The 23,363-nt window shown below is 34.9% G+C and overlaps 1 protein-coding gene and 1 long non-coding RNA gene across 2 annotated transcripts in view; both read right to left on the reverse strand.

Moving 5' to 3' along the window:
• The window catches only part of LOC126826787 (uncharacterized), a 97,980-nt gene that overhangs the window by 15,605 nt on the left and 59,012 nt on the right, over positions 1 to 23,363 (reverse strand). The window lies entirely within an intron of this gene.
• On the reverse strand, positions 6,538 to 8,077 carry LOC126826859 (uncharacterized). The gene is made up of 3 exons (XR_007682433.2): positions 7,887 to 8,077; positions 7,124 to 7,253; positions 6,538 to 6,645 (listed from the first exon to the last, which is right to left on the reverse strand). It is a non-coding gene; the product is annotated as an uncharacterized LOC126826859 (long non-coding RNA).

A 23,363-nucleotide genomic window follows, 5' to 3' on the forward strand; every position in this document is an offset into this window, starting at 1 on the left:
TACAACGCGCATGCGCTAACCATTCAGTCATCCAACTCCCCAGTTAAACAGGTTGGTAGTGAAACAAAACAGTGGCTCAATTTGCTAAATGCTAAAACACATCAGGCTTGATTAAATCACACTTACATTTGATACCCAAATCCAGTAGTGCTATTCATTGTAAGTGTTAAAATAGTATTATATTTTATTCACATGTCACTATACAAATTGTTAACATAATTCATATAAACAGTTATATAAAAGTAAAATGTGGATAGATGCAAGCCGAAATTGATATGAAATGGGGTTTAACGTCCTACTGTTCTGCTCCGAAATGGGCTAATGAAGACGAAATACGCCATACAATGTGCTATGAGGGAAATTTTGCCCGGACAGCGGCACTACGGCCTACTCTTATACCGAATTCCAACTGTCAAGGGATCTTTTATGTGCACACCAATGTTCGTCCAAATCCGAACGACTAGACAGTTGTCCTTGTCAGACCCTCCGTTCTGCATCACTGACAAGGGAGAACCACGCCGGAATATCTGGATGAACTTTCTCGGCCAATGCAGGGAAATAACAACTTAAGAAACACGAGTACATAAGTGATCTCGGTTTTAAAATAAGTATATAATTGATCTCTAAGCATCAAGTACATAATTGATCTCCGTTTAGGCGTTAAGTACTTAAGTGACAGTTGTTTAAGTTACATATATACAGGTACATAAACTAAAATATAGATGCAAGCCAATAACAACTTAAGAAACCCAAGTACATAACAGGTCTCCATTTGGGCGTTAAGTACTTGAGTGACTGCTGTTTAAGCATTAAGTACATCTGTGTTCTCTGTTTAAGCTTAAGTGATGTACATAGTTTTAATATGAAATAAAATGATATGAAATGAAATGCAATTTAACGTCTTATTCTTCTGCTCCAACTGGACTAATGAAGATGGGGATGAAATAAAAACAGCAGAGGATATAGGTATCGGCTATATAGACCAATGGAAACAAACAACCATAATTGGCATCTAAGTGTGGTAATGGTTAATAGGTGATAATTCTCATGATCAATGTTTTTTAGGGGAATATGGGATGGTACTTGTTATTAATGTTTTTTGTAGTTTAAAAATAAAAAAATACTAATAAACTGTCAAATGTAATGATTCTTATTAGTGAACATATATAGAGTTAGTCTAGGGCAGTGATGGGATTTTGCCCGTATATTCCGGACTTGTCCGAATCTTTTTTCCAAACGCCCAAAATTGTCCGGCCGGGAATATGCCCAATCGGACATCAAGACATGGTGAATAATATTCAAAATTCTGAAAGTAATAGTTTACTGATTGTATAACTACCACTCAACCCGATTATCGTCGATAATACGCTGGATTGATTAGGTAATTAAGTGATCAACGTATTTATCGTTTTATACCGTCTATAAATAACCTACCTTGATTAACTACTTAATCTGCCTTGATTGACCGACTTAATCCTTTGTCGGACAGTTCATCAATCTAGTCGTAAACAGAAGTCATTGTTTTCCCTTTGTTGGAATATTCATCAATCCAATAACTGATTATAATTTTAATCCTTGTGTTAACCTCGTAGTTTCGGCATTGTCGGACATATTAATCGCATTGATGTGAGCCGAGTCAGCCGACAATATGTATAAACTATAGATGTCACATATTGTAATAGACATTAATAGACAGTCATTATAACTTTCAACATGCTTCGATTCAATATACATTGTATCCGATAACTTGTCTGTGACATTCGTTTGGTGGAAGCCAAAGTTAAATAAAGCTATTTCACACACACGCATGGTTCTAGTAAAGTAACTCAAAATGAAAGTAGTCATCTCGCGAGACACGTGAAATTAAGAGATTTAAACGTACCGAATCTAATACGTGGGGTTATGTTTTTAAATAAATAAATAAACACGCTAAGAAATGTTGACGACTATGTCGATTGGAATAAGGTTAGTTAAATGTTTTAGTAAAGTAACTCAAAATGAAAGTAGTCATCTCGCGAGACACGTGAAATTAAGAGATTTAAACGTGCCGAATCAAATACGCCTGATGTGAGAGAAAAGATTCTATTTTCACGGTAACATGCATAGTGTGTAGAACCTATCTCTAAGCATTGACTAAATGGCCTATGTGTTAGAATATCTATATATGAAGTAGAAAGGGTTCATTGTGGTTACTATTCATGGAAATTCGTGAGAAATATACGTGTTGTCAGTAGTCGCTTAAACCCGTCAGTATTTGTACCGTACGTCAGTATTCCTATAAATGGTCAGTAATAATCATAAGGTGAGTATTTAAATCAATTGGTTAGTATTCCTTACTTGTGTCAGTATGTAAAAATAACGTGAGTAATTAAACAAACGTGAGTTAAGCCGATCATATCACTAGTCAGGCGCGTGCGGGAGAAATTGACAAAAGCGTGACTAATTAAGAAACCGTCACTATTTGAGGTCTACGTCACTATCAGAGTGAAACCGCCAGTTATCTTTGATGTGCGTCAGTAACTGGACCCGACGCCAGTAGAGCGTGAAATCGTTAACTATATAAATTTCTGGTAAGTATTGTTAGTGAGTATCGTCGCTACATTCTGAATAAATTATTAATTAATTATTTACTAATATTCTCGAATCGGGAAATGTTTTTAAACAATAATGGATGGCAGCCAACACTAGGAGTATTTGTCGGCGATTTCGATTACCGCCGTAGTCTGCAGAATACGGAGCAATGTGAAGTGTTATTCAATTTATAATTTATATTTATTCTCGTTATATAACATGCGGATTGGCACATGTTTTGAGACTTGCGGCACTTTGATATCTGTATGGATTAAATTTGGAATCACTGTATGGATTAAATTTGGAATCATTGTATGGATTAAATTTGGAATCACAACTAATGGTTAAAAAAAGATCAACACAAATCTGTTTTCACTAATTTTATTGAAACAGATAATATGATAGCAGATAACAGAAATAATGAATTTCATATACATACATAAAAGCTGAAATTCTGAGCACCGAAGAATCATGTGAATATCTATATACATTATTATTGGTATCTTCAGATTTGCAACATATTACAAACCGATTCCTGTTTTAAAAAAAACAAAACAACCAATATAATTCAAACGTCAACCCGACCATTTCAAAAATAATTGTCCGTGTCAAGACGACTGCAATTTAATTGCTTTATTTACAAAGATAACTGATAGGGTTCATATTGGAAATATTTTGGTGTCAAGGCAACTGGAGCTCGGTTGCTTTATTTAAAAAGATAACTAATATTAAACTATAAAATTGACTGAGCTATATCCGTTTGAGGTTTTTTGAGGAAAAGCAAGTTAAAGATATCGTTATGTTCTAAAAAAAAATCACATAGCAACCACGCCATATATTTGTTAATTTTTGTTTAATATTTCTCTCGGTGTTAAAATTTAGAACGGAAGAGAACAGTCCATACATTAGTAATGTAGGTCTTGTATATTAAACTTTTATGGGAATATTTTTTTTTAATCTCACCACTTAGTTAGCACCTTGGTGTTATATCAGGAGATTAAGAATGTTGATTGGGTAATCGAGCTAAACGTATCTTCTGTGACCTTCGTAACACGACTCAATTAAAATAAGGTTTTGCGTGTACGATAGTTCTACTTTTATTTTCAGGTACCGGAATGGTATTAGAATCCGAACCCCAGATAGGGTAATGAACGTAGCCATGATACCACAATGAGCCGAGCCGGGTTTCTGGACCGAACATTTCAAAGTATTGTATGGGTTTTAAAACTCGTTTGTATTCGTTAAAATTGGGATTATCGGTAATTCATAAACTAGAGATTCACGGCTTCACAACGATGCCAAGTATTACTTAAGGAGACTGATCGGTCGGCCCTCTGCATTATCTATTTTTGAAATATAGTAAGAATGGCCAGATCTTTATCTTAATCTTAGTATTGAACATGCTTTACGTTTCAATATTCCAAACCCACTGGTTTATGGCTATCTTCAAATTTTGTGGTTTAGTTAACAGGAATAAGAGATGAGAGGAACGAGACAAAACAGATACAGGTAGACGAGGAGATAAAAATGCTTTTGATAGAGCGCAGCCATTGCTCCGATGATGGTAATGTTTACGAGGAAAAGATTGTCACAACAATGAAAACGCAAGAAATGAAATGAGGCTTAATGATCTGGGCTTATGAAGACTGTCAGATGCCATACAGTGTGGTGGTACTATGGCCTACTCTTATATTGAATTCCAACTGCCAATTGACCTTTTATGTGCACGCCAATGTATGCACAGGATCTTGTTTTGTTGTCGCCCCCGAAGGACAAGACAGCCGTCCTTGTCACGCCCTCCGTCCTACACCACTGATAAGGGGAAACCACGCCGGTAAATCCAGATGAACTTTCTCGACCTATGCAGGGATCGAACACGCGACCTCCTTCCTGTCTAGCGAGCCAGCGTCTTTATTTTTATCTTACCCACTTAGCCACCATGGCTCTCCGAAACATACAGGAGCGAGTTTACGAACAAGTGTAGTAGAAGTAAAACGGTGATTTATTTTGTGGAAGAGTTGCAAAATTGATTACAGCTCAAAGGAAACTAAAATTTTGTAATGTGGATTTGGTATCGTTTTACTATTATGTAAGAAAAGAAAATATGAATTCAAAGAACTATATCAACTTTCGTTTTTATCCGCGCCTCTCTTGCACGCGTACCAAGATGATAAATTGTGGAAACTCTCTCTCCCTCTCTGGATAGCCATAACGTGGATGTGTATGCTGTGGCGGTCTTCATTTGATTTTATGAATTGTTTTTATTGAATGAATGATGTTTTCAAAAGGTAATATAATTTACTGCCAACCCGTCAGGTAGCACATGTTTGTGCGTAGAACGTTTGGCAGTTCAGTTTATGATTTTTTGTATTTAAATCTTTAATAATTATTCTTTTAAAGTAAGTAAAATAAAGTGCCAAACGAACAATTTGTTACCCCGTCGGGTAACGCATTCATGCATAGAACATTTGGCATTGTATATTATACCATATAATATGTTATTACTATTTTCATTGTTATAAATATATTTTAAAAATTGTTATAAAAGCTAATTTCTCAAAGGTAAAAAGATATTCACATGACTATTCTGTTCTCATAATTTCAGCTTACATATTTGTTTCAGTAAAGGCAGTGAAAATATATTTACTTTGTTCTTTCTTAACCATTAGGTGTCATTCCAAATTGAATTCATACAGATATCAAAACATAATCAAGAGGCTAAACTCGATTACCCAATCAACATTCTTAATCTCCTGATATAACACCAAGGTGCTAATTGACCTTTCCGTCAGAGACCTGTAGCTCCTCCCACTTTTTATAATGACGTCACCTTAGACAACATTGACGCGCCTTAGACATAAACAAGCATGCAATGGCTGAACAACATTCAATCTTGTGCCAATCTTTTGGACTTTCCTGCTAATTTTTTGGAATATTTTTGAAAGAGAGGTGTATTGTTAGTTTGAAGTAAAGAAGCAGTGCCCCGGGAACTATAATGAAGGATATTTTCTTGACGCGAACCTGTTTTAGGCGATTGACACATCAAGCATCAATCAATGTGTCACTGAAGTCTGAACTGGCAAGAGATTGAACGAGAATCCATATTTATTTCGTTTAAAGGAAGTAACAGACTAACATTGTTGCTGCCAGACTGGGTAAGCAAATTCTATTTGTTTATTATCACTTATGTCGAAAAATGTAAGCATGGTTGAGTTAATAAAAGTGACTGAAGCGTAATGAGGAAGGGGGGGGGGGCATATAATACAACGTATGCCATTCTGCGGTCCTGCAACTTTTAAATTAATAAGGATCATCATAGTTGTTTAGCATAGTCTGGTCTGGATTTGATATAAATTTAGAGAAAACCAAGGTTGACTATAGGTACTTCTGTAGATTGAAAGGCCTAAAGGCCTAGTAGGCCATCCTAAACACAAAGTTACGTTACTGTCGTGACTTGTAATAATTACTATTACTATATAGTGAAATACCAAAACTTTAGGCAGCGAATATATACACGTTTTATAACTGGGTCAGTTGTATGTCTATAATTATAATAGGCCAGGCCACCCCATATTATGTTCCTTTCAACTAGAAAAATAGAGAAAACATGCCAAGATTTTCTTTTTATCATGATGATTTAATTTGTAGGATGTGAGGCTAATGCTCCCTTGCTGTCGGGCATGTGATTGAACTCCCTACACTGGCAAATGACGGGGTTCAGTTTTTTCCCCCATGTACATCACTAACACAACAATGAAGAAACGCCAAGACTAAGAGGTGACAAGAATGATCCCGTTGCATTAATCCGCATCCACATTAACAACACAATTTTATATTTCATGAAAGAATACACTTCAAGATAGTAGATACCGGTAAGTAATATTGTTTATTTAAAAATACATGTAAAGTGTTTAAGCTACATCTAAATGACTAGATATAATTATGCAAACAGTTTTACAATGTATGTTCTGAACCAAAAGGCGACTGGCCTTGCAGAGAGTAAAATCACATGTTAAATTTCTTTGTACGTTTTTTGTTAATTCTTGGTATTTTTTTTCTTCATCAGGAATGTAACTGTAAAAGAATAAAGAAGTAATAAGCTTAAAGACTGATGATAAAATGTACACATAATTAATAATGTGGTGTGTTTATATAGACCTAAAGTGAATTTTACATATTTTTGACGTAATATTTACAAGATGTAAGCTTATCCATTGAAATTGCAGTATGATTCCACCTAAATGACACCAGCATCAAAAATCAAAACATGCTATTTCATATCAGAGTTTTTAAATGAACCTCACCAAATTTGGGTCATGAAATTAAATGCTGAATATTTAGGCCTACCCTGAAATTTCACCTTAATATGACTAGCAAGACAAAACAACAAATTTTCAGTGGAAAAATTTATTTGGAAAGAATAGGCCAAGTAACATGAAAAATGGGAGTAACACTTTTCTATCTTTGTATGATCTGTATTAATGTCCCTTGTGAACCTTTGATTTGATAATAAAATTATTAGAGTAGTTAAAAAACAAGCTGGCATATTTACCTGTCAACAATTTGTCTGTCTTTTTATTGCTGAGCTCTTGTTAATTTTGATGTCATGTTATACTTCCATTATGATCAGCTGAATATGGTTCTGGGTTATTTTCTATTGGTCCAGGCAGTTTCAGAAAGTGCTGAAAATCATTTGATTTAACATGTCATTTGAAATACAAAGTACTCAAGCATTACATTTAAGACTACTAGTACACTAGTTCTACAAACCAAATAATAATGCCTGTAGAAGGCATATATATATATATATATCTCGTCTAGCCTAAATTGCCTATCTTGACAAACCTTCTTAGAATTAAGCCTAGGCCCCTAGTGTAGCGTTCATTTAATTGTGGTAATGTATATAGTATATAAGAGCGTACAAACCGTCCGGTTAGAAGCCTAGCCTACCGTGGGCCTTGAAGCTGGAAGGGGTGGGCATAGAAGTTCCTACCTTGTTGGCGAATTCTGCAATACGAAATGGGAACTGAGAAGCGTATGAACTGAAGGAATGTTATGGAATAATGTGAGACAACTTGTAAAAATACCATAAAAGAAGACGGGGCAGTATCAGTAACATACACTACAGTACACAAATTGCTCCCGGTGTTTTGACAAATGGCGGATGTTAGCAGACGACGTGTCATATACGATAAAGGCGTAGATTACATAATATTTTATTGTTATTTGGCTAAATGAAAACAGATTTATTACCCTTGGAATAGTTAACATGAAATTAAATGTTATTTGGCCCCCCAAAAAACTAATTTACTTACCTTGGAACACACTTGACCGGTTAGAATTGACGTTTGTTTACATTTAACTGGGAGTGCCTTCGACAACAGTCTTATCCATTAGGCCTAGAAGTGTAGAAGACACATCCCATATTTTTTTCAAGTGTTTCGGGAAGGGAATGCACACTATACCACCCTTTAACCTGTGTGGATAGAAGCTATTGCTGTTACGATGTCCGTGTGAGCAATGTTTAGCCACGATTGACGATGTTACAACACACGACAAAATGTCAAAATTCACGAAGTTTGTCTAAGGTGAGAAAGCGTGATTTGTAATATGTTGCAAATTTGAAGATACCAATAATAATGTACATGTATATAGATATTCACACGATTATTCACACGATTGTACAGTGATCAGAATTTCAGCTTGTATGTATGCATTGGTTTGTGTATGAAATTCATTATTTCTGTTATTTACTATCAAATTATTTCTCAAAAGTAAATAGATATTCACACGATTCTTCGGTACTCAGAATTTCAGCTGGTATGTATGTACAGAGGCGTAGCCGTGAAATATATAATTGGGGGGGTCTGCAACCCTAACACCTAACCCATTTTTTAAAACCCCTAAAAAATATAAACAAACACCATGTGGCCATGCTGTCTACCAAGACACCGCGTGCAAAAGCATTATGGTTATGTTGCTGGCTGAGTGGGCGATATGTTTTTGGGTACCTACATGCGATTCACTCTGATAAGTTGCAGAAAAAGATTAACAAAATATTACTGACAGGCTAACTAGACACAATTTTATGGAACACAGGTACTTTTCACTTCACACATGTTTCTCGGATGATTATCTCTATGTTTTATTTTAGCAGTATAAACCATATCCTAATAACTGTTGTAAATAAATGGGAGTTTTGGCCTACTATGTAATTTTTTTATTTTTTTTGGGGGGGGGGGGGTCCAAGTATATTCTGACCCCCCCCCCCCCCGAAAAACAATTCGGGGGGGGGGGGGGGTCGAACACCCTCATGTGTGACGCCCATGTGTATGTATATGAAATTCATTATTTCTGTTATCTGCTATCATATTATCTGTTTCAATAAAATTAGTGAAAACAGATTTGTGTTGATCTTTTTATAACCATTAGTTGTGATTCCAAATTTAATCCATACAGATATCAAAGTGCCGCAAGTCCCAAAACATGTGCCAATCCGCATGTTATATAACGAGAATAAATATAAATTGTAAATTAAATAATACTTCACATTGCTCCGTATTCTGCAGACTACGGCGGTAATCGAAATCGCTGACAAATACTCCTAGTGTTGGCTGCCATCCATTATTGTTTAAAAACATTTCCCGATTCGAGAATATTAGTAAATAATTAATTAATAATTTATTCAGAATGTAGCGACGATACTCACTAACAATACTTACCAGAAATTTATATAGTTAACGATTTCACGCTCTACTGTGGTCGGGTCCAGTTACTGACACACATCAAAGATAACTGGTGGTTTCACTCTGATAGTGACGTAGACCTCAAATAGTGACGGTTTCTTAATTAGTCACGCTTTTGTCAATTTCTCACGCAAGCGCCTGACTAGTGATATGATCGGCTTAACTCACGTTTGTTTAATTACTCACGTTATTTTTACATACTGACACAAGTAAGGAATACTAACCAATTGACTTAAATACTCACCTTATGATTATTACTGACCATTTATAGGAATACTGGCGTACGGTACAAATACTGACGGGTTTAAGCGACTACTGACAACACGTATATTTCTCACGAATTTCCATGAATAGTAACCACAACGAACCCTTTCTACTTCATATATAGATATTCTAACACATAGGCCAGTTAGTCGATACTTAGAAATAGGTTCTACACACTATGCACCCTTCTGTGTTTGATGGCATATTGTCGGATTTATGATCATATTTTAAGTGGGGTTTATGTTTTTAAATAAATAAATTAACACGCTAAGAAATGTTGACGACTATGTCGATTGGAATAAGGTTAGATAATTGTTTTAGATGGTAGCGCGTGCTAGAGTCGAATGCGATTATTTAGCTGCAGTTGGTGTCCCTCGCTCGTTTTTGAGCGACGTTTACTACGAAATAAATTTCGGGATGTCAGATTTTTCCTTTTGTATATAAATCGAAACGGAGTATGAGATGAATGTTAGTCTTTGCTGAAAAATGTATCGAAATATGACCCGAAAAATACGGTAATTTGGGGGGAATTTGAAACAGGTACCGATCGACAGTAGTCGTCACACTTTCATTCTATGGTATTACGATGTCATGTAATTTTGTAAGAATATTATTGACATAAATTTTAATACCGTACAGGAATTAAGCATGAAAAATAACGAGGTGAAGATATTTTTTTATTACGTATAAATTTGAATATTTTGTTGACACGTGATTCTTAATTGTGGTTTGAAAACGTCTGCTTAAATAACGATAAGAGTTATGCCCCTTTATTTTCTGGAAAAAAATGTCCGACAAGAAAATTTTTGAAATCCATCACTGGTCTAGGGCAGTCTAAAACTGAAGTCATGGGTGGGGGTAGGGGGTGCAGAGTTATGAACATAAGGACGGCAATGTAAAATTCAGAGAGGGGGGTGGGGGTCTAGTGGTTTAATGCATGCAGTTGAAATCATAACGTCTCAAGGAGTAGGGTTGCCTGAGGGTTTTCTCTGGGTCCTTCTGCTTCCTCCCACTGCTAAAGTCATATAACCCCCATTTCTCTCTGTAAAATTCAGTAGGGAAATTTTGCACTTTTTTTTGTCAGATACTTAATTGGTCCTGCAGAATTGACAAGGGGAATCCCGATGGCAAAATCCTGAGAAACTTTCCTGAAGAAAATTTCCTGACTAACAGTGTCATTAATCAAAGTACATCCTGGTCTACAAGCTAGAGCTCTTCTTACTAATCCACTAGTTGATTATACATATTTTGCTAGAAAACACCACTGATTGCTTCCCATAGAACATAGAAATAGTTTTTGTGCTTTTAAGGTACACAATTGCTCAATATCACCCAAGGATTACATTCAAAAACAGAATTTAATCGAAATTTTCAAAATAAATCTGTTTATTAAAAAGTCAAGTTATGCAAGTAAGTCAACTCCAGATAAAATAAAAACAGTGATCTCTTTATAAATCCTAATCACCAGCTTATTTCTACTGAGTTAGAAAAGATAAATAAGGCATATCTTTGTCATGTTCCTGAAGCAACGACTGCGAGCTTGACAACATCTGGACGTTGCTAGATTACTTCACAATTCCCAAACTTATACCTACATTATCTACAGACACGTGAACAGTAGTGTCTAATCAGAGGTTGTGACATAGCGACCTCCACGGAAACCATGACATTGAATGAACCTTGAACTTTGAAACTCGATTATCACATGTAGACATTTTAGCTTAAAAGCGCGAGACTTGGTATTCACGACGATCGAGGACTTTGATAGGCTCACAACCTTGGCTTGTACCCAATCGAAATTAGTGCCGAAATATGCAGTGTATTACGTGAAGGCCTTGATAAGATGTACGTAGTTAAAGCGAGATCAAGCCTTCTATTGAAGATGATCTTGTGTAATCCTGTTGATTATTTCCAATTTGATTAAAATATTTCGTTTCGTTGTTTTATACTTTTGATGGCCTACACTACAAAAAGATCTGAATGGTTGTAGTTGAAGGTCTCGTAATAGAGTTCATACGAGTGGCTTTTGAGTTTGACCCTATGACGTCAGACATTTGATTAATAAATCAGCGTTGATGTTTCTAGTGGGTTACCTACAGTTCCGTGCACCTCTCGCCATAACAGCCTGATTCATTGGCTAATCCCTCACATCATCCAGAACGCGGGTTATATAACAACTCTTCCAGACCCTAGTGTAGTAAAGACACATAAAATAAAATTTTGAACTATAAAGAAACGAAACGAAATAGGATCTGTATTTTAATTAGATTGGATTATTTCCAACTAAAATTGGCTTCAGACCCACAATTAACAAAACAAAACTAGGCTTGAAATAGTTCAAATTAAAATGGATAAAGTATATAGAGCGTAACAGTTTCTGAAATTAATTGTACTTAATGTCCCAATTCAAACCATTTATAATTCATCACATGAATGTTTAATATTCATTAATTTCTACAAAATAAATTGTTAATTGTGCTAAATGTTCCAATTCAAACCATTTATAATTAATCACAATGACAGAAAAAAGAATCTTTAAAGATGGGTCCCCAGAAAAGTATTTATCGGGTGGTTATTTCCAATAAAAGTATGGTAATTTTGGTATATATGGAAAGTAGAGATATCCAATCTTACTAGAAAAATACTGGATTCCCCGAAAAACACTCACGGAGCGTATACAGGACAAAAATGTAAGGGTTCCCCTAATCAACAGCCCAACGATTAGGAATTTCTCCACGCGTGATGTCAAAGGTCACACGCGAACATTGAGCGCTTGATGTACAAGTTGATAAACTTTATGAAGAGTTAGACGTACAACACTTTGTGAGATAAAAATGACGGAAAAAGACGCGGGTAGTGGATAATCCGACAATTTAATTAGGATTCGATATTTGTAATAAATAGTAAGCGATTAAAGACAACATCGTCTTATGTATGCAATGAATTCTCCTCTGACTTCCAAGAGAGGTAAGTCACGTAACGTAAACATGACCTGGATAGATCGAATTTTTATAGCAGGACATTGCTTCGCAATTACAATGTTTGAGAAGGATTTGAAGCAAAGTTATAACAAATTAATTAGTTTGAATATGTTTTTAGTCCATATATACCATTAAATCACCCAGTTTATACGCGGGAACCCATCTTTAATATTCATTAATTTCTATAGAAGAAAATATTAACTGGGCTAAATCAATCCATTTATAATTATTCACGACAACGGAAAAGGTAATTTTAATATTCATTAATTTCTATAACAAAAGTACAGTTAACTCATTGCCATGAAATGAAATGGGTTTAATATCCCACCTTTTTGCACTGACTGGGCTAATGAAGACTGGCAGGCAGTATGTGGAATGAAGTCATGGTCCGATATATGCCAATAATGAAAGTAACCCAGATCTTTGGGAGATAGACCTATATTTTAAGTTTTGTCAAAATCGAATAAAAATTGTGACCTGTAGAGTGTCCACAAACAAATTGTGGACGTTCAGTTGGACGGGGGCGACGACAATATACGTCCACATGAAATTGTGGGTACGTAAAAATCGAGTTACAAGATTATTTTCTTATTTTTCTTAAAATAGGAAATCAATTTTTTTCAGTGTATTTTGATGCTGGGCATCATTTTATGTGTTCTTTTTTATGTTCAAGTTTATTTCTACTTATATTTCTGACACCTAGACGACAAGGCTCATAACAAGTTTCCTTTTATTCAGTTTGCCAATGTCTATAATATTCTTTTAGAAATATATATGCCAATCATATTTGATGTTATTGACAATGTTTTTTCTTGTTGTATATATGCATTACCATATATTGCTGCGTAAATATCATTCAGTTGGGTAAAAAAACAGTATTATTATTATAATAGTTAGGAGGCTGACAGTGATGTAGGCAAAAGGCCAAACTAAATTATTTTTTTGGTTTTAGGTTTGACAAATAAATGACCCAATAAATTCTTGCGTGATGAAATTTCAAAAGTTAAATATTTGGAAGCAAAAGCTTTTGAGAAAAGCAACTAAAGTACTTTTTACTTAAATTTTGTTTTTATTTATTTCATAAGTTAAGAAATCGAAACCACACCACTTGACTCAATGACAGCCCTTATGATACACAGTCATCAACCACTGGTGTTAGCCCGCCGATAAATTGCCTTGAAGCGGAGGGAGAATGGCCTGTCTTAAAGACGATGGTCAAAGAAAATTACTCCACGCTCAGTTATAGCGACTTACTCAACCGATTGACAACATTAGGATTGGCCGACCAGTATTCTAATATGATTCGCCTAATGGAGATTGGTCGTGTTTTGCCCGTTAGCAGCGTTGATTGTGAGCGCGGATTCTCACGCCAAAATGTAATAAAAACCAAGTTACGATGTTCCTTGAGCATGAAAACCCTTGACGAACTAATGAGGATTTCTATGGAGGGACCACCACTTGCCGAATTTCAACCAGCACGTGCTTTACAGAAATGGAAATCTTGTAAAAACCGACAAGTATATAGGGGTGATGTTGTAAATAAATTACAAAAATAGTGTACTTGCGATGAATGAATGTATCTTGTTATTGTTATATTTTATGAATGTATAAATAAATAAATGATAATAATTGATTACATGTGTTCTTTTATTTCTTAGGGAGATGGGTGGGTGCCTCGGTGGGTATAAATGTCGATGTGAGATTGAATTTTTGTGTGACTGTCCTTGACCCAATTAAAACCGATTAACATTCCGATAGCATGAAGTTTTTGGCTTCTTATTATGTGCTAAAAATAGCACCACTTTCTCCATGAGAAAAATAACCGGTTGAGAAAATTTTGAAGTGGAAGCCCTGATACAACATGCACCTGTTACCCATTGCACACATAGACACACACAACTGGAAAATGAAATGGGGTTTAACATCGTACTGTTCTGCTCGGACTGGACTAATGAAGACGAGGTACGCCATGCAATGTGTTATGAGGGAAATTTTGCCTGTGCAGCGGCACTATGGCCTACTCTTATATCGAATTCCAAATGTCAAGGGATCTTTTACGCGCACGCCAATGTATACACGGGGCCTCGTTTTTTTTATCCCATCCGAACGACTAGATATCTGTCCTTGTCAGGCCCTCCTCCGTCCTGCGTCACTGAAAAGGCAAAACCACCCTGGAAAATCCTGATGAACTTTCTTGGCCAATGCAGGGATCGAACACGCAACCTCCAGGCTAGCTAGCCGGTGTTTTACCCACTTAGCCACCGTGGCTCCCCACACACACACAATTGGAGACAAAGAGATAATAGGTGTTCCTGTGAAGCACAAAAATTTAAATTAGTGTGGTCTAACGGGTTTTCTGCCACTGTAAGATATCAATTTCAATATTACACAAATATTAGAATCTCCACCCATAAATTCGAAGTTGTTTTAATTTATTTGGTTCTAAATTTGAAATGATCATCGATTTAGCGTTTTCAATTATTAAAAGTGATATGCATTGTTATATTATATGCGTTGTTATATTGTCTTGATTTGTCAAGATGACATTGAGCCATTATCGTGTAATAATGGTTTATTTGGATTAGATCTTATCACATCTACTGTTTACCAGTGTTCTATTTATCTACCCAAATTGAATCAATTCAATTCTGAATCTATGGACAAATAACTTGAAGTAGAATGCCCCAAAGCAGGGATTATGGTTGGTCAAGTGACTTATATGGATCTACCTACATGTATGGAAGACCACAGGTGCCAATAACTTGCAGTAGAATGCCCCACTACAAGGGTTATGGGTGATCAAATGATTTAATCATGGATCTACATATATGGAAGACCATTGCAGCCAATAATTAAACGGCTGTAGAATGCCCCACAAAGCCAAAAATGAGCTTTAATAAAAATTGAAACTCACTTTTGTGAAATTTAAACCACAAAAATGACAATTTGTAATGAGATTACAAATTCACTAGTGTATTCATCTGCGGTAGATAGTATTTACCAGTAAATAGCCATACACATAATATTGTCTACAGTGTAAACTCGACACATCCATCAAATACTATAAAGCTCTAAAAATGTAACAAATCTTTATTACAGTAACTAGAATTTTAGAAAAACACATTGAGATTATTTTTCAATTGGCTATTTTATTAACTGTGCTGTTCAAAGCTGCATCAATTGCCTTAATAGGGGAACTAGCAGGATGAACACAATTATATTATATCATAGCATTTCAAATGGATATTTTTAACTCTGTGTCTATAATAAAATCGCAGTATGCGCGAAATGGGATAAAAGGGGTAAATAGCCCGGATCAGTTGGTAGATCGCTGCTGCATGTAGGTCAATCTTGTAATCTCATATATACCCAAAAGTATTAGCACAACAGTACTACTTTGTTGCAAGATACGTCCACATTTTGCACGAAATCGATAGAGAACAAGCTAAAAAAAAAAAACCCACAATTTTTCGTACAATCAGGGGCCATAATCCAGGAAGTTATCCATGATCTGATGAACTTTTTGCTCATCTGGGAACTTTTCAAAACAATATGTCATTGTGATATTGTGTTATATATTGATCATTTTGAATGTGGTTATTAATGGCATAATAAATTTTTATACATCAATCTAGTTTTTAGATATAAATTATTAAATATAACACAACTATCTTTATCTATAATGGGCGAATTAGGATAAGGCTTGTCATGAATTTGGATATGACATGACATGCAAGGAAATCATACCACTGATTTAACTGGAAGTTTTGTCGAGATATAATGCAGATGAAATGTTGGTTTAGGCATGATAGTAGGCTAGACATTTACCAACACATGAAAATTAACAACAACCCACAAAAACGGTAACAACTTTAGTTTACAGCATTGGTGGCCATCCAACCTTTTACATACACCATTCATCAATTTTTCACAAACGCATGTATTTGATTCATTTATAAGTATATTCTAAATTGAAAACAGATTAATGTTGAAGAAGATACCATTCGCTAAAAGAGATGTGCACAAAATAATACCAGCGGCTGCCAGGCAGGATACGCCCACATTTTCGAGAGATGGATAGAAAACAAGCTAAAACGAAAGTGATTTTTCCTACAATCAAGGGCCATAATTCAGGAAATTACAATTCGATATGCGCAAATATCAAAAGGAACCAAGATCTTTGAGTTATAAACTTACATTTCAAGTTTCAACAAAATCGGATAAAAATTGTGACCTCTATAGGGTCCACAACCTTGATATACCATATTTTTACGCAATTTGAGAATGAGGGGCGACCATTTTGTCTGTCAGTTTTGGGCCGATTTTCACGAAATTCGAACTCAACTGTCCTTAGGGTGTAATAGTGATATAATAATACGGTTTTTTAAATCGGATAAAAATTATGACCTCTATAGGGTCCACAAGCCATAAAACGCATTTTTGCGTACAATCAGGGCCATAATTCAGGAAGTTACGGTCCGATATGTGCGAATATCGAAAGGAACCGAGATCTTTGGGTTATAAACTTACATTTCAAGTTTCAACAAAATCGGATAAAAATTGTGACCTCTACAGTGTTCACAAGCCAAAAACGTGATTTTTCGTACAATCAGGGGCCATAATCCATGAAGTTATGGTCCGATAGATGCCAATATCGAAAGGATCCGAGATCTTAGGGTGATAAACCTATATTTCAAGTTTCATTGAAATCGGATAAAAATTGTGACCTGTAGACTGTTCACAAACAATTGTGGACGGATGGACGTCCGGACGGTCAGGGGCGATGTCAATATACTTCCACATGAAAATGTGGGCGTATAAAAATCACTACCGGTATATCAGCACCCAATAATGAGTAGGATTATTATCACCGGGAGGCAATGCACACTTCTAAGTTTGTGACATTAATATATATCATGATTGAATTGTATTAACACACATGCATTCTGATATATATCGTATCACATTGTGACAATGGTTGCAAGGCATGTATTTTGTGATATGTATCATATTGCATCATGACAATACTATACCCACCAGCACTAATGAACTACGTTTCATTTTATTAAATTTAAAACTGTGGACTGAAGTTGTTAGATGTCAAATCCTTAGTCGCTGTCCATTTAACATAAATGTTGAAGTCTTAATAAATTCTTGAATCATCCTCAGCCAGCCATTTTTTCTGCTGTTTAATTGTAGAGTCTACAGGATGTTTAAGTATCTCAATGTTCTTACAACTATTAGCCAGTAGATCAACACTAAGAAGCACTCCTTACGCCAGTTAGGCACAAGCTTATATTTTGTCCTGTGAGCACGCACCCCAGTGGGTGTTTTTCAGGGAATACAGTATTTTCCTTGTAAGATTGAGTGTCTATACCAGTGGTTCTCAACCTTTTTTTGCCAACGGCACACCATGGAACACATGAAAAAATAGCGGCACACCTGGCTAAATATATATGAGACACAGACTAGTCATAGACACATAGAATGACTCAAACTAAATAAAGAAAAACACTTTGAAAGATCTCGAGGCACACCTGTGTGCGCGCCACACTGGTTGAGAATCACTGGTCTATACTTTTCATATATATATACCAAAAATGCCATAGTTTTATTGGAAATAACAACCTGATAAATACTTTAGTAGGAATGTATCTTTAATTATTTACAGTCTGTAAAACTTCTACATATTTTTGATCACATGATACACAACTGTGAACAATCTGTCTTGTGAGGGAGAGTGAGAGAGAGAGAGAGAGAGAGAGAGAGAGAGAGGGTTTAACTCCACTTGACACAAATTAGGTCATTTCGGGACTAAAACATGGTTCAATTTTATTTCAATAATTCACTTCCGCATAGGGGTCTTTAGAAGTGGGAGGAAACTGGAGGACCCGGAGAAAACCCACGAGGTTGGACAGGCAACCTTATTCCTTGTAACATCTATCTTGTTGTGCCTTTAAGGACAGATTTTGACATGCATATATACATATTGCATTTTTTGTTGTGCTATATACAGATTAGAGATTTATATCATGATTTAGAATAATAATACTAAGTACAACCTACGTATAAAAGGGAAAGTGATGAGATACATATATATTTTATTAAATCAATAATATCATAAAAGCATCGAGTTACAAATGACATGAACAGATATAGTAATTACATTTCAGTCTCATTATGTACCCGTAAATAGAGACCTGCAATTTAATAAAACTAAAACACTTTTATAGTTCAAATATTGCAGAAAAGTCGCCAAAGCAAGAGAGAGAGAAATGGGGTTTAACATCCACTCGGCACAAACTAGGTCATTTTGGGACAAACATATGGTTCAATTTTATTTCAATAATTTGCTTGTGTGTAGGGGTCTTTGGAAGTGGGACGAAAGCAGAGGACCCGGAGAAAACACACGAGGTTGGACAGGTGACCCTACTCCTTGTCACATACAACCAGGGAACCAAAAGCATGCCAGTTGACTCAATGACAGACCTTATGATGCAGCGCGCACATGCTAAACATTCGTCTATCCAATCCCCCCAGTCCTCGAAGCAGTCCATACAAGTTGTTACATTGTGATTGTGAATATTCAGGTGAATAAAAAGCAATATCATTATATTTGCAGAGTCTATGATATAATCAAGGGCAATAAATCTGCAAGTAATTATCAGAAGTTGTTGCAATTCTTGTTCATCGCAACAATTGAAACAAAATAAATTTAATGTAGATCATATGAAGAGTTTCGCAAGTTTCTACAAAGTGAGCAAGGGCAATAACCCTAGAAATAATTAATGGAAATTGTTGTTTCTTCCTTTCACTTATCTGAACAATGCATTTCAAGCCTATTTATGTTCAGAAGATTTTATAAAGAAAACAAGTGTTATAAAAAAGTAATTAAGCAAAATTGTTGAAATTCATTTTACTAATTTGAATAACCCATATTTCAAGCAGTTCAGTTGTTGCTAACTGCAGGTACTCGTAGCTGTTTTCAGGAAATTTGAAAAAAGATTAAATGGTATAATTAGTTTGTATAATGTTCACAAGAAATTGTGTAATGGCGAGTGACAGAAATATACACATTTCATTGTGGTGCTCATAAAAACAACCACACAACATATTAATCAAAAGTAAAAAGACATTTGTATAAATGAGTTCTACCACTGGCAGGATCAGATTTTTCATTCTTTACTTAAACAGATGCAGAACGGAGGGCCTGACAAGGACAGCTGTCTAGTCGTTCGGATGGGACGAAAAACCGAGGCCCTGTGTACACATTAGCATGCACGTAAAAGATCCCTTGACAGTTGGAATTCGATATAATTATCTGAAAAAATGGGCTGGTATGATTAAAATTTGTTCATAGGCATGATCTATTGCAGTACAGATATACGTCAATTCGGTTTTGTTTTTAAGTCAAATTTCAAACAATTATCAACCTATCTAGTCGTCAAAAATTTTAGTCAGAGAAATGCTTTAGTTTCTGGCTGTGCGGAGCATCCTATAACATCTGTAATACTGTCCAACTATATCAACCTATCTGCTGGACCAGCTGTCAAACATTTTAGGCAGAGAAATGCTTTAGTTTTCATTTAAGGTGAACATTCACTGAAGCCAAGCTCAACTTTTATAAAAACTAGTCTCTGGCTGTGTGGAGCACCCTATAACATTTGTATTTTTGTACAACTGTCAAAAGTTTTCAATAGATTTTGGAGTGTGTATGATTACATCCGATATACACAATATTCAAATCAATATATGTATTCAATAATAAAATCATTTAAATAGAACTCATCATCCGTTCGCAGACAATAGTCCAATCAATATATGGTTTATATATTGACTATTGATTGGTTGGACTTATGTAAACACCAGATATTGCTCAACATCGACCAATCGTAACCCTTGTATGTTAGAAGCACATGAAAATATTGGTGCATGCTCAATCAAGTAATGGAACATTTACTCTTCAGATTAGCTGCTTGTTACTGGGTTAACGACAATAGATCAAAGACAATGTGTAACGCGACCACACCTGCTTGCTATCAACCACTCCGCTGCCATCGATATAAATCACACGCAATTAAGCACGGAAACAAATCAGAATAGATGTTTCCTACACACTGAATTAGAGCCTGCTTTATTTATTACATAAATACTTAATATTATTAATATTTTTACCCAATAGGCTACCAATTTTTTTTTTTAATTACATGCCCTAAATTGACTTAAAGTAGCTATACTGTTAAGAATTTATGAGTCAACCATGTCCAGTCTGTGCATTTTGTTAAAAAAATGATATATGGCCATAAACAACCTTTCTGAAATGTATAAACCTCCAGTTCTTATTCTTCCAATGGCTGATAGCTAAAATAACATTTCTATACAGTATCTATAGAAAAATATTATAAGTACCAGAGCTTACAGTGTTAGGGGCCTTGTTAAAAAAAATCCCCAAAACCGTCTTCATTAGCCCAGTCAGTGCAGAACAGAAGGACTATAAACCCATTTCATATAATGTTAAAAAAAAAAATTAAATATTTTAAAAATTCAGTTCTCTCATAGAACAGCTAACTGCTTGCATCCTTAAAATATCTAAGTTGAAATTTTTTTGAAATCGGCTCCAGAAAACTCTTAGAATTTCTAAATTAAAATTCAACATTTGTATGATTAAAAGCTGGTTGATGATGACATATTATTTTGACTTTTAACTTATCAACAAAAAGTTTACCATATTGCAACCCAGGCTCCAGAAGATGCTCGATTTTTTTTCTTCTGACGGTTATCATTTTTCATATTTGTTGATTATTTATCGCTGAGTATCTAAAAATATTAATTTTCTTGACAATAACTGTAACTTTTTAAATCCAAAACAAAAAGTAGCATTTTAAATCAATAACAAAGTCTAAGCATTTTTAATCAATAACAAACTGTAACATTTTTAAATCAATAACAAATAAGGCGTAACATTTTTTTTCAATAACAAAGAGTAACGTTTTTAATCAATAACAAAGTGGTAACTTGTGCTCACACAAACATTCACATTCAAATAATTTTTATGACATGTTTGAATTTATCTTTTGGTATTCGTTATTAGATTTCAGTTAAAAATAATGGAATTGAATCTGTTTTCTGTCTCTGATATTTATACCATGAAATTATAATTAACTAATGTTCCCCAAACATATAATGAGATACGGATAATATGTTGATTTGAAAGATTTAATTTCTAGAAGTCCATAAATTGATCATCTGTGCATGTCATCTAATATTTGAATAACATCATTCAAAGAGAGAGAAATGGGGTTTAACGTCCATTCCACAAAAACTATGTCATTTCGGGACTAACATATGATTCAATTTTATTTCAATAATTCACTTGCACGTAGAGGTCTTTAACAGTGGGAGAAAACTGGAGAACCTCGAGAAAACCCATGAGGTTGGACAGGTGACCGTACTCCTTGTGACATACACATACGTCTCTGCATAAATAATCATGATGATCAGAAATCATTTAAGTATGATTTTATCAGAATCTAATGGGCTCTAATGCATCAGTTTTACACATTATCATATCATCAACTGTTAGAATATTATGCTTTGATATTGTTTAAAATTAATGCTGCAGGCCAGCATAATAAACACATTGCGTGATGGAAACAATACACCATTGAATTTGATTAAAAGATACCACATATCTTCAGGGCACGAAAAACTAAAACAAAAGTAGATCAATTTTTCCAAATTAAATGCTCGATTCATATCCTGATCTTTATAATCAAATTATTGTTCATATATTTCTAATTCTTTTTTCCTAATATTGATAAATGTGCCTTCCAGTAGAAACAATAATATAATGAAATAGGATTTAGCGTTCTACTTTTCTATACCTACTAGGTGTAATAAGATTGGTAGAATGTTTGCTCTTTAAATTAATAGCATTATATTAATTAACTATGGCTTTGACTAATTATTGGTTTCAAATTATAGAGAAGTCATATCTCACACACTTAAATTGAATAAGTCATGGATTGACACATAAAAAGATTTATAAAACCAAAACATAGCTGGTTCTGTGTGAAAACAAAATATCACCAGATCACTTATGGTAGGAATATTATTATTGCATCATTTGGCTTAGTAACCAATAATTATAATTAATTATGTCATATTTGACCAATTAGAAAGTTGAAAGCCAAAAACCATCAGAGCTCTGGCCAATTGACAGACATCATGAAGATTCTTCAGTGTTTGACATCGCCAGGGTTCTTAGATGACCATATGATGTAGCGGTTTCCTGAGTCGAGCCACACTAATTAGACTTTTACAGGAGTTGGGGTTGAGAGAAAGAGATGTTAATTTTAAGTATTGTAATGTAACCTGTGCTTGTAACCTATGTATCCAATGCTTGATATAAAATGTATAAACGAACTGATGCGTTGTTATTCTTGGTAGATAAACGTCTTAAAGGCTGAGATAAAAATATATACACAACGTGAATCCTAAGAAGATAAAAAGAAATAAATATAACCAGAGACAATACTACGGTTAGGATTAGGGTTATTCAAGGCTATTAAAATATGTAGCAGAATAGAGTATGCATCACACGTCGGCTATGGGGAGTTTACCCGTCTCTCCACATCTAACCAGTGATGCATAGTGCTGTATAGTGTTACACAGGCTTATGAAGACAGGCTTATGCCATGCAGTGTGCTATGCAGGAAATTTTGCCCTACAACTACTCTTTTTTCGAATTCCAACATAAAGATTCTTGCATGTTGACACAAATCTGTACATAGGACTCTGT

Source organism: Patella vulgata, chromosome 7, assembly GCF_932274485.2.
Source record: "Patella vulgata chromosome 7, xgPatVulg1.2, whole genome shotgun sequence".
Lineage (NCBI taxonomy): Eukaryota > Metazoa > Mollusca > Gastropoda > Patellidae > Patella > Patella vulgata.